The sequence below is a fragment of the Cervus elaphus genome, chromosome 8 (genome assembly GCF_910594005.1).
Source record: "Cervus elaphus chromosome 8, mCerEla1.1, whole genome shotgun sequence".
NCBI lineage: Eukaryota > Metazoa > Chordata > Mammalia > Artiodactyla > Cervidae > Cervus > Cervus elaphus.
The window spans coordinates 54,813,728-54,827,268 of record NC_057822.1 but is presented as its reverse complement, the minus strand read 5'-3'; the positions used below and the strand labels follow the sequence as shown (position 1 = coordinate 54,827,268).

Below are 13,541 nucleotides of genomic sequence, written 5' to 3'. Positions count from 1 at the left end.
AATCTAGAGGGACCCTGAGGTCAACGCAGCAACACAAAAGAGCTCCATGTACCCCAAATCAACTGGAGATGAGGCCCTATACCACTGCATTGGCTCCTGAGCCATCCCGCATTCCACATCAAAAACAACAACTGGCTTGACTTCCTTTAGGCAACTTCAGAGATTCCCTGAGAACACCATCCCAAGTCCAGAAGAACACCAAGCTCAGCACAGCAACTCGAGAAAAGTTCCATGTACCCCAAATCATCTCAAGATGAGAATGGATTCCCTGGCTTCGACTCAAGAGGAATGCCAACTTTCCACAAGCACCTCAAGAGGAGGTTTCTCTCAGCTATAGGTATGTGAGAGGGACCCTGAGTTTGCTGCCTCAAGTGAAATGGACGCTGAGATGCCCTGACTCAAAATAAGGACGAATTTCCCTGCAGTGACTTGAATGCAGGCTCTTCTTTCATCTCACAAGGTAAAAGGATATTTGAATCCCCTGTGAAAACCCTAGAGAAAACCCTAGATCTCCACCACTTCTCGACAGTAGGCCTCACATCCCTTTGACACCTCGAGAAGAATGCCAAGTTCAATGCTTCAAAAGGAGACAAAGCCTGACTCCTCTTGAAAATTGATAGGAATCCCAATATCCCTGTGGCAATGGGAATGGGACCCTGGGTATCCCGCCGCCCCTCGAGAGGCGTCCCTATTGCTCTGCCAAGCCTCGAGGAGAATACTGAGATGTCCCTCACAACTAGACAGGAATCCTGACGTCGCTGAACAAACACGAGTTTTTTAGGGCCATCCCCGTCGTAACTCGAGAATATACCCCAGGTTCCAGCCGCAACTCGAGTAAAACCATGAGACTTCCCCCTCGCCATGAGATGAGGCCCAATTCCCCTGCATTGTGTGCAGACAAATACCGTGTTCCTCATCAAACACGAAAGGAGCCTTGACTTCCTTGATGGAATTCCAGAGAGTCCCCAAGAACACTGTCACACGTCTAGAGGGACCCTGAGGATACTGCAGCAACTCGAAAGAGCTCTGTGTACCACAGATCAACTCGAAATAAAGCCCGAAACCCCTGCATTGCGTGCAGAGCAATTCCGGTTTCTACATCAAACAGGAGAGGAGCCTTGACTTCCTTGATGGAACTTCATGAGACTCCAAGAACACTTCAAAAGTCTAGAGGGACACTGACGTCAGCACAGCAGCATGAAAGAGCTCCGTGTACTCCAAATCAACTCAAGAAGAGAGCTGATTCCCTGGCTTCGACTCAAGAGGAATGCCAACTATCCACAAGCACCTCAAGAGGAGGGTTCTCAAAGCTATAGGTATGTGAGAGGGACCCTGAGTTTGTTGCATCAAGTGGAATGGACACCGAGATGCCCTAACTCTAAATAAGGCCGGATTTAGCGGCAGTTACTTGTATGCTGGCTCGTCTTACATCTCACAAGATGAAGGGATGTCTGAATTCCCTGTGGAAACCCTAGAGAAAGAACTAGTTCCCCGCCTCATCTTGACAGGAGGCCTCACATCCCTTTGAAAACTCGAGAAAAACTCAGAGTTCAATGCTTCACAAGGAGACGATGCCTGACTCCTCTTGAAAATTGATAGAAATCCCAATATCCTTGTGGCAACTGGAAAGTGACCCTGGGTCTCCCGCGTCCCCTCGAGAGGCATCACTATTGCCCTGCCAAGCCTCGAGGAGAATCCCGAGGTGTCCCTCGCAACTAGACAGGAGTCCTGACGTCACAGAAAAAAACACGTTTTGAAGGGCCATCCCCGTCGTAACTCGAGAATATACCCCAGGTGTCAGGGAATGTTTGACGGGACGATTCCTCCATGCGGTCTCTCATGAGTCCTTTGTCCCTCTTCAAGCAGAGCAGCACGCTGCTCCCAGGGACTGACGTCATTGTGTGAGGCAGGCTTGGGTCTGCTTTAGCAAACATTCTCTTTAGGACAAAACTGCTTAGTCTCGTTCCCCTTTCTTGAGATATGGATTGTCTCCTGAACTTGTGACTAACATTACCCTTGTTCGCTTGGTAACGGTGGCTGTACATTTGGTTTTCTGATCTCTATCATTCCTGAATGAAGCTTCTTGTACTGCAGCCTATATATACTCATAGAAAAATCATTAAAGCACCTTTGCTCCATCAGAGCTTAGGTCCCCTGGACTTTTTGTCTCTCTCTCTCTCTTTCTCTCTCTCTTTTTCTGGCTGACTCTCTGGAGCATGGAGACCCATCATGCTCACTTTTCTGCCCGGGCTTCTAAGATGCCCTCGAGAGGGCGGCTGATGCCATCTTGAGCAATGCAAGTCCTGTGTCAAGGACTTTATTGGTGCTCTGCGTAAACCAGGGATATCAGCCTCTTTCTCTCTATTACTTTCTTATCATCGACAACATACCACAAGGTTCCAGTCCATTAAAGGACCCCAGGTTCCCAACGCAACTCGAGAAAAACCATGAGACTTCCCCCTCGCCATGAGATGAGGCCTGATTCCCCTGCATTGCATGCAGACCAATTCGGTGTTCCACATCAAACATGAAAGGAGCCTTGACTTCCTTGATGGAACTCCAGAGAGTCCCCAAGAACACTGTCACAAGTCTAGAGGGACCCTAAAGTCACTACAGCACCAAGAAAGAGCTCTGTAAACCCCAAATCAAATCTGAGGGGCCCGATTCCCCTGCATAGGCTCCACAGCCGGCCACCACAGCACCAAGAAACAGCTCCGTAAGCCCCAAATCAAATAGCAGGAGGCCAGATTCCCCTGCATTGGCTCCAAAGCTATCCTGCATTCCCCATCAAACACGGAAAGTGGCTTGACTTCCTTTAGGCAACTCCAGAGATTCCCCGAGAACACCGTCCCAAGTCTAGAGGAACACCAAGCTCAGCACAGCAAATCGATAAAAGCTCCGTGTACCCCAAATCATCTCCAGATGAGAGCTGATTCCCTGGCTTCGACTCAAGAGGAATGCCAACTTTCCACAAGCACCTCAAGAGGAGGCTTCTCTCAGCTATAGGTATGTGAGAGGGACCCTGAGTTTGCTGCCTCAGGTGGAATGGACACCGAGATGCCCTGACTTGAAAAAAGGCCGGATTTTCCTGCAGTGAGTTGAATGCAGGCTCTTCTTTCATCTCACAAGATGAAGGGATGACAGACCCCCTGTGGAAACCGTAGAGTAAGTCCTATTCCCCCGCCTCATTTCGACATGAGTTTTCACATCCCTTTGACAACTCGAGAGGCACGCGGATTTCAATGCTTCAAAAGGAGAGGATGCCTCACTGCTCTAGAAAATTGATAGGAATCCCAATATCCCTGTGGCAACTGGCAAGGGACCCTGGTCTCCCGCCTCACCTCGAGAGGCGTCCCTATTGCCCTCCCAAGCCTTGAGGAGAATCCTGAGGTGTCCCTTGCAGCTAGACAGGAGTCCTGATGTCCCTGAAGAAACACGAGTTTTGAAGGGCCATCCCCGCCGTAACTCGAGAACATAACCCAGTTTCCTGCCGCTACTTAAGAAAAACCATGAGACTTCCCTCTCGCCACGAGATGAGGCCCGATTGCCCTGCATTGCATGCAGAGCAAGTCCGTGTTCCCCATCAAACACGAAAGGAGTCTTGTCTTCCTTGAAGGAACTCCAGAGAGTCCCCAAGAACACTGTCACAAGTCTAGAGGGACCCTGAGGTCACCGCAGCAAAAGGAAAGAACTCTGTGTACCCCAAATCAACTCGAGAGGAGGCCCGATTCCCCTGCATTGGCACCAGAGCCATCCCGCACTCTCCATCAAACGTGACAAGTGGCTTGACATCCTTTAGGCAACTCCAGAGATTCCAGGAGAACACTGTCCCAAGTCTAGAGAAACACCAAGTTCATCACAGCAACTCGAGAAAAGCTAGGTTGTACCCCAAATCATCTCACGACGAGAGCTGATTCCCTGGCTTCGACTCAAGAGGAATGCCAACTTTCCACAAACACCTCCAGAGGAGGCTTCTCTAGCTATAGGTATATGAGTGGGACCCTGAGTTTGCTGCCTCACGTGGAATGTACACCGAGATGCCCTGACTCAAAATAAGGCCGGATTTCCCCGCAGTGACTGGAATGCAAGCCCGTGTTTCCTCTCACAACATGAAGGGATGTCTGAGTCCCCTGTGGAGACCCTAGAAAGAGCCCTAGTTCCCCACCTCATCTCCACAGGAGGCTTCACACCCCTTTGACATCTCCAGAGAAATGCAGAGTTGCATGCTTCTACAGGAGACAATGCCTGACTCCTCTTGAAAATCGATAGGAATTCCAATATCCCAGTGGCAACTTGAAAGGGACCCTGGGTCTCCCTCCTCAACTCGGGAAGCATCTCTAATGCCCTGCTACAACTCAAGGAGAATCCCAAGGTATCCCTGGAAACTAGACTGGAGTCCTGACATCGCTGAGAAAACACGACTGTTTCAAGAACATCCCCGTCGTAACTCGAGAGGAAACCCCATGTTCCCACCGCAACTCGAGAAAGACCATGAGATTTCCCCCCTCACCACGAGATGAGGCCCGATTCCCCTGCCTTGCCTCTAGAGCAATTCCGTGTTCCACATCAAACACGAAAGGAGGCTTGACTTCCTTTATGGAACTCCAGAGGGTCCCCAGGAACACCGTCACAAGTCTAGAGGAACCCAAGGTCACTGCCACAACACAAGAGTGTGCCGCGTACCCCAAATCATCTCGAGATGAGGGCCGATGCCCTTGTTTCACCTCGAGAGGACTGCCGACTTTCCACTCGCACCTCAAGAGGAGGCTTCTATCAGCTATAGGTATGTGAGAGGGACCCTGAGTTTGCTGCCTCAAGTGGAATGGACACCGAGTTCCCCTCACTCGAGGCAAGGCCTGATTTCCCTGCAGTGACTCAAATGCAAGCCCATGTTTCCTCTCACAACATGAAGGGATGTCTGAATGCCCTGTTGAGACCCTAGAAAGTTCCCCGCTTCATCTCCGCAGGAGGCTTCACACCCCTTTGGTATCTCCAGAGGAATGCGGAGTTTCATGCTTCCACAGGAGACAATGCCTGACTCCTCTTGAAAATCGATAGGAATTCCAATATCCCAGTGGCAACTTGAAAGGGACCCTGGGTCTCCCTCCTCAACTCGAGAGGCGTCCCTACTGCCCTGCCACGACTCGAGGAGAATCCCGAGGTGTCCCTGGAAACTAGACAGGAGTCCTGACGTCACTGAGAAAACACGACTGTTTCAAGAACATCCCCGTCGTAACTCGAGAGGAAAGCCCAGGTTCCCACCGCAACTCGAGAAAGGCCATGAGATTTCCCCCTCACCGCGAGATGGGGCCCGATTCCCCTGCATTGCCTCCAGAGCAATTCCGTGTTCCACATCAAACACGAAAGGAGGCTTGACTTCCTTTAGGGAACTCCAGAGAGTCCCCAAACACATCATCACAAGTCTATCCCGAGGTCACTGCCGCAACCCAAAAGAGCTCTGTGTACCCCAAATCACCTAGAGATGAGAGCTGATTCCCTGGTTTTGACTCAAGAGGAATGCCAACTTTCCCCTCGCACCTCAAGAAGAGGCTTCTATCAGCTATAGGTATGTGAGAGGGACCCTGAGTTTGCTGCCTCAAGTGGAATGGACACCGAGACGCCATGACTCATAATAAGGCAGGATTTCCCTGCAGTGACTTAAATGCAAGCTCGTCTTTCATCTCACAACAGGAAGGGATGTCTGAATCCCCTGTTGAGACCCTAGAAAAAGCCCTAGTTCCCCGCCTCATCTCGACAGGAGGCCTCACATCCCTTTGACAACTCGAGATGAACGCAGAGTTCAATGCTTCCAAAGGAGACGATGCTGACTCCTCTTGAAAATCGGTAGGAATCCCATATCCCAGGGCAACTGGAAAGGGACCCTGCATCTCCTGCCTCACCTCGAGAGGCACCCCTATTGCCCTGCCAAGCCTTGAGGAGAATCCCGAGGTGTCCCTCGCAACTAGACAGGGGTCCTGACGTCGCCAAAAAAACACGAGTTTTTAAGGCCCATCCCCGTCATAACTCGAGAGGAAACACCAGGTTCCTGCCGCAACTCGAGAAAAACCATGAGACTTCCCCCTCACCACGAGATGAGGCCTGATTCTCCTGCACTGGCAACAGAGCCACCCCATATTCCGCATCAAACATGTCAGGAGGCATGACATCTTTTAGTCAACTTCAGCCATTTCCAGAAAACACCGTAGAAAGACTATAGGAACCCCGAGGTCAGCACAGCAACTCCAGAAGACCTCTGTGTACCCCATATGATCTCAAGATGAGGGCCGATTCCCATTCTTCCACTCGAGAGGAATGCCGATGTTCCACTCACACTGGAAGCGGTGCCTTGTCTCAGCTGTTGAAACTCGAGAAGAACCCTGAGGTTCCTTCTGTAAAACAAAAGGACATCGTGTTCCCCCTCAGCTGGACAGAAGGACTGGTTCCATGGGAATGACTTGAATGGAGCTCCGAGTTTCCACTCGCAACACTAAGGGAGGTCTGACTCCCCTTTAGTACTTCAAGAAAAAGCCCGAGATCCCCGCCTCAAGTCAACTTGAGGACTCACACCCCATTTCCAACTTGAGAACAAAGAGGGCTTCCGTGCCTCAACATGAGACGATGATGGATTCCCCTTGAAAATTTATATTACCCAAAGCAATCTATAAATTCAATGCAATCCCTATCAAACTACCAGTAGTATTTTTCAGAGAATTAGAACAAATAATTTCACAATTTGTCTGGAAATACAAAAAACCTCAAATAGCCAAAGAAATCTTGAGAAATAAGAATGGAACTGGAAGAATCAACCTACCTTTCTCCAGGCCCTACCTCAAAGCCACAGTCATCAAGACAGTATGGCACTGGCACAAAGACAGAAATATAGATCAACGGAACAAAATAGAAAACCCAGAGATAAATCCACACACCCATGGACACCTTATCTTTGACAAAGGAGGCAAGAATATACAATGGAGAAAAGACAATCTCTTTAACAATTGGTGCTGGGAAAACTGTCAACCACTTGTAAAAGAATGAAACTAGAACACTTGCTAACACCATACACAAAAATAAACAAAAATGGATTAAAGATCTAAATGTAAGACCAGAAATTATAAAGCTCCTAGAGGAAAACATAGGCAAAACACTCTCTGACATAAATCATAGCATGATCCTCTATGACTATGACTATGATCCTCCCAGACTAATGGAAATAAAAGCAAAAATAAACAAATAGGACCTAATGAAACTTAAAAGCTTTTGCACAATGAAGGAATCTATAAGCAAGGTGAAAAGACAGCCTTCAGAATGGGAGAAAATAATAGCAAATGAAGCAACTGACAAAGAATTAATATATATGGCATTTAGAAAGATGGTAATGATATCCCTATATGCAAAACAGAAAAAGAGACACAGATGTACAGAACAGACTTTTGGACTCTGTGGGAGAAGGCAAGGGTGGGATGTTTTGAGAGAACAACATCAAAACATGTATATTATCTAGGGTGAAACAGATCATCAGCCCAGGTTGGATGCATGAGACAAGTGCTTGGACCTGGTGCACTGGGAAGACCCAGAGCAATCGGGTGGAGAGGGAGGTGGGAGGGGGGATTGGGATGGGGAACACATGTAAATCCACGGTTGATTCATGTCAATGTATGACAAAAACCACTACAATATTGTAAAATAATTAGCCTCCAACTAATAAAAATAAATGGAAAAAAAAGAATTAATCTCAAAAATATACAAGCAACTCCTGCAGCTCAATTCCAGAAAAAGAAGGAACCCAATCAAAAAATGGGCCAAAGAACTAAACAGACATTTCTCCAGAGAAGACATACAGATGGCTAACAAACACATGAAAAGATGCTCAACATCACTCATTATCACAGAAATGCAAATCAAAACCACAATGAGGTACGATCTCATACCAGTCAGAATGGCAACTATCAAAATGTCTAGAAACAATAAATTCTGGACATGGTGTGGAGAAAAAGGAACCCTCTTACACTGTTGGTGGGAATGCAAACTAGTACAGCCACTATGGAGAACAGTGTGGAGATTCCTTAAAAAACTGGAAATAGAACTGCCATACGACCCAGCAATCCCACCTCTGGGCATACACACCAAGGAAATCAGAATTGAAAGAGACACGTGTACCCCAGTGTTCATCACAGCACTGTTTACAATAGCCAGGACATGGAAGCAACCTAGATGTCCATTGGCAGAAGAATGGATAAGAGAGCTGTGGTGCATATACACAATGGAATATTACTCAGCTATTAAAAAGAATTCATTTGAATCAGTTCTAATGAGGTGGATGAAACTGGAGCCTATTATACAGAGCGAAGTAAGTCAGAAAGAAAAACACCAATACAGTGTATTAATGCATCTTTATGGAATTTAGGAAGATGGTAACGATGACCCCTATATGTGAGACAGCAAAAGAGACACAAATGTAAAGAACAGACTTTTGGACTCTGTGGGAGAAGGTGAGGGTGGGATGATTTGAGAGAATAGCATTGAAACATGTATATTATCATATGTGAAATAGATCACCAGTCCAGGTCTGATGCATGAGACAGGGTGCTCAGGGCTGGTGCACTGGGATGACCCTGAGGGATGGGATAGGGAGGGAGGTAGGAGGGAGGTTCAGGATGGGGAACACATGTACACCCAAGGCTGATTCATGTGAATGTATGGCAAAAACCACCACAATATTGTAAAGTAATTAGCCTCCAATTAAAATAAATAAATAAATAAAAAGAAAAGAAATAAAGAAGGCACTCTAGTTTATTTAAAAAAAAAAAAGAGTCACTCCACATTACCCCCACCCTCTAGCCCTGGATATCAGTTAATGGGCCATCTCTATAGATTTGCTGTTTCTGGATATCTTACACAAATGAAACCATACAACATGTGTCCTTTTGTGTCTGCGATCTTTCACTTGTAGCATTTTTGAGGATAATCCATGTTGTATCCATATTTGTTCTAAAGCAATAGGAAGTCAAATGGAGCCTCATAAGTTCAGTTCAGTTCAGTTGCTCAGTCGTGTTCGACTCTTTGTGATCCCATAAACCACAGCACGCCAGGCCTCCCTGTCCATCACCAACTCCCGGAGTTCACCCAAACCTATGTCCATCGAGTCGGTGATGCCATCCAACTATCTCATCCTCTGTTGTCCCCTTCTCCTCCTGCCCTCAATCTTTCCCAGCATCAGGGTCTTTTCCAGTGAGTCAGCTCTTTGCATCCAGGTGGCCAGAGTATTGGAGTTTCAGCTTCAGCATCAGTCCTTCCAATGAACACCCAGGACCGATCTCCTTTAGGATGGACTAGTTGGATCTACTTGCAGTCCAAGGGACTCTCAAGAGTCTTCTCCAACACCACAGTTCAAAAGCATCAATTCTTCGGTGCTCAGCTTTCTTTACAGTCCAACTCTCACATCCATACACGACCATTAGTCTGGTCAATTTGACTGGGTACCACTTAGCATGCATGCACATATGCACATACTGCTGAAAAAAGTTTAAGTGTATCACAAAGTAAATTAGATTAATTTTTTATGTATCTCATGTTTTCTTTTTATGTGCTTGAATATTTAGATTCTATACACTCACACACACACACACAAACACACACACACACACACACACAACCTCATACCAAATAAACACCACCATACATTATTACCTATATTCAGAATATAAGTATTGCTTCATTACTGCCAAGACTTTAATAAGATTCTCTTTTGGGGGCATGGGAGTGTAACCAGGAAAGGCTAGCTTGGACTCAGTAACAAGAGTTGCCTTAAAAGGAAGTTATGCTGAAGATGTTTTACTGAAACTGTGACATCCCTGTAATGAATAATATGAGGTACTATACCTGGAATTCAGATCTTAGGTGACTATAAGGCAAAGTATTTAAATTAGAATTTTGTGATCTCTCTCTGTAATATCCTTCCTTTCAATTGCCTACTTTCCTAGTTCTCCCATGAAGGTGAAATACCTAGTTATTAAAATAAATTTACTTTAAAATATTTATGACTTAATAAATTTATAAACTAATGAAGACATGCTTGTTTAATTCTATAAAATTATTTAACTTTTGATCAATAAGTAAAGAGGGATGTTAACGAGAGGATCCTTTGTTGTCCTTTCAAATCATATCACATGGACCAGTGTGGTTCTAAAATTTTTTGTGTCTAAGAACCCCTGAGATTCTGATTAAATCTGTGTGAGGAGAAGAAATCTCCATTTTCAATTACTGGTGGTCCTCAGACTTTAGTGTACATTAGACTCACTCTGAGGGCTTGTTAAATCACAGATTTCTGGACCCCATTACTAGAGTTTATGATTCATAGGTCTGGAGTGAGGCCTGAGAATTTATCTGACAAGATCCCAGGTGATGCTAATGCTGCCGGTTGGGGACTATGTTTTGAGAACTTCTGTCAGGTGATTCTAATACAACCGTGCCATGACTACATTTGGAGCCATACTGATAAACTGATCACAACTCTACAAATCAAGCTAAGCCTGTATGGCTGCCTGTGATAAAAGAGCTTGGGTTTCACAGTGATGGAATAAAATGAAGCTTTGTCCCTTGCTGAGGAAGCATCTATAATTTTCACAAACAATTTAAATAGGATACTATTTTAATCTAAAATACCAATTAAGGACATAACATCAATGCATGAAAGATAATATTTTCTCTTGACCTTCAGGTATATGTATCAAAATTTGTAAATTATTTTTGTTGTTGCTTAGTCACTAAGTCGTGTCCATCTCTTTGCAACCCCATGGGTCCCAGCAGGATCCTCTGTCCACTCAATTTCCCAGACATGAATACTGGAGTGGGTTGCCATTTCCTTCTCCAGGGGATCTTCCCAACCCAGGGATTGAACCTGTGTCTCCTGCATTGGCAGGTGGATTCTTTACCACTGAGCCATCAGAGAAGCCCAAATTATTGTTACAGACTTCATTTAAAATCATTTATTTTTTTTAAAAACTGACACACTTAAGAAAATCACTCTTTAATGGGTTGGGGTTTTGACAGAAAACTGATTCATGGGTACAGCCTACTGGATGATTCTGAGATTGCAAAGGAAAAAAATTGTCATGGGAGTTTTAATGCTTAATGCTTCCCTGTTGACTCAGATGATAAAGAATCTGCCTGCAATGCTGGAGACCTGGGTTCCATCCCTGCGTTGGGAAGATCCCCTGGAGAAAGGAATGGCAATCCACCCCAGTATTCTTGTCTGGAGAATCCCCATGGACAGAGGAGTCTGGCAGGCTATAGACCATGGGGTTGCAAATGGTTGGACATGACTGAGCGACTAAGCATAGCACAGCACTTTCTTTTATTTGTTAATTTTTCCATGTTTCTTTACAAGCATGGTATAATGGACCCATCACGAACTTTGGAGGTTCAAGATCTTTCTTTGCTTTGTGACTTTTCTTGCTATATGACCTTGGGCAAGTTACTCAAGCTTCAGATTGCTATACTGGTATAATGGAATAACACAATAATTACTCCCCAGCAACTATTATGAGAATTAGGGAATAAAACACTTAAGTTTCCAGCATAATGTTGAACTTATGAAGAATCTATGTTCTTTGTACAAACACACCAACAAATGTAAAAAACAAAAAAACAAAAACAAAAACAACTCATTTTCTGACCTTCTTTCTATACAAGTTCCCCAAACTTAATTCTGCTCTGAAGCAACAATATTTACTGGCCCATGTGAGGACTCCATGTTGGTGTTTCTCTGCATTTTAACTCCTGATATTCAGTAGAATATCAGTTGTGATTGCCAGGGGGCACTGTGGTTCAAGTTAAGTGTCCTATCTAGTGTTGCAAACTACAGTGATTTATGAGGCTCTTGCTGCAGTAAGAGTAACTTCTGATAAGCATTAATGAATTAGGGACAACTGGGCAGTGGAAGAGTCTCATTGTCTTTTGCTGTATTAAAACTTAATGATGAAGTGAAGCATCTCAGCTAAACACTTTCCTGTAAAAAACTTGTTTAAGTAGAAACCATACTCAGTGCCTTTGGTCAATCAATTCCCACTGTTCACTTAGGGAGAACACATTTATAAACTGGTCTCTACCTAAGATAAACAAAGGAAAATAAGATGACATTAATGTTGAGGCCAAATTGTGGTGTTTCTGGACATGCTTAAGAATTCACATTTTGAGACCCTCAAATCTCCTTGTGATTCATGGAATGCCCCTGGTGGTATCAAGTGGGCTTGGAAATGGGTGTTTTCAGCACCCTCTTCCTGATCAAGCAACCCAGAGCTGCAATTCAGTGATTGCCTGCTGGGCCCGGGAATCTGCATTAAAACAAGTACTTCAGGAGATTCCAATGAAAGGTTTCCATTTTTAATGCAATGTGAAAAAAATCTTGCGTTAGGAGCACTGCCCTGAGATCCAACAGGAATTAGTTGTTTTGCTCTCATTTGTGGTAATTATTAATAGAATTGAGCAGTACTATATATTCAGTAGAACCCTTCATTGGTTAAGCAGAATATCAGTTATGATTGCCAGGGGGCACTGTGGTTCAAGTTAAGTGTCCTTTCTAGTGTTGCAAACTCCAGCGATTTATGAGCTCTTGCTGCATTAAAAGACGACTATTGAAAGGTACACTCTTTCTTCCTCCTTATTGACTGCCTCGCGTTACAGAGAAAGTTTGTTTAAGCCAGCCTGGGGTCCAGCACAGAATGTTGCACAAAGAAAGCATTCAGTAAATACATGTTGAATGGAATCCTTGTGGTGCTATACTACCAGTTATATCAGTTGGTTACTATAATCGGACTTTAATTGGGAAATACATTTATTCAGCTTTGCATTCATGGCCAAGAAGTAATTCGAAGCCTTGGGTTCTCATCCCATGTAGCTCTAACTCCAGGTAACACAGGACTGGGAGGTTTGGAAACCTGCACCCTGCTTATTTTCAGAATACAGCTTTGGCGCCATATCATTCACTTACGGCAGCTTATCAAAAAATCACATTCTATCTACATTCTTAAGACTAGATTCTGGGTGAGGTTCCTGTGAAAAGGAAATTAATTAGGACTCAGTGTCTCCAGTAATTGTATGGAGATTAGACAGATTAATGGACAAGTGTTAGAGAATAATTTTGGTAGGATTTCTTTTTACCTTGTTATGGTTTAGTCACTAAGTCATGTCCGACTCTTTAGCAACCGCATGGACTTCAGCCTGCCAGGCTCCTCTGTCCATGGGATTTCCCTAGCAAGAATATTGAAGTGGGTTGCCATTTCCTTCTCCAAGGGATTTTCCCAATCCAGGGATTGAATCCATGTCTCCTGCATTGGCAGGTGGGTTCTTTAACACTTAGCCACGAGGGAAGCACACTTTTTTCCTGGGCAATACTTATTAGTGCTCCTAAAGTAATGTGGACTGACTTAACACAGGCTGCATGATAATTATCCCTTATGCCTTATCAGTAAATATGTATTGCTTCACTCTTCATGGCTCTGTAAAGTCTATAGGTCGTGGATGACAGTGCCTTGTCTTCCAGA

General features: G+C 44.8%; 1 long non-coding RNA gene across 2 annotated transcripts in view; it reads right to left on the bottom strand.

Annotated features, from left to right (window-relative positions):
- Nucleotides 1-13,541, bottom strand: part of LOC122698862 — a 126,248-nt gene that overhangs the window by 7,690 nt on the left and 105,017 nt on the right. Inside the window, exon 4 of one of the 2 annotated variants that reach the window (XR_006342442.1) lies at nucleotides 9,406-9,512. The exons of the other annotated variant lie outside the window; for it this stretch is intronic. This is a non-coding gene — a long non-coding RNA (uncharacterized LOC122698862). Of the gene's footprint in view, nucleotides 1-9,405; nucleotides 9,513-13,541 lie in introns of those variants that run through there. 2 annotated transcript variants of the gene reach the window in all.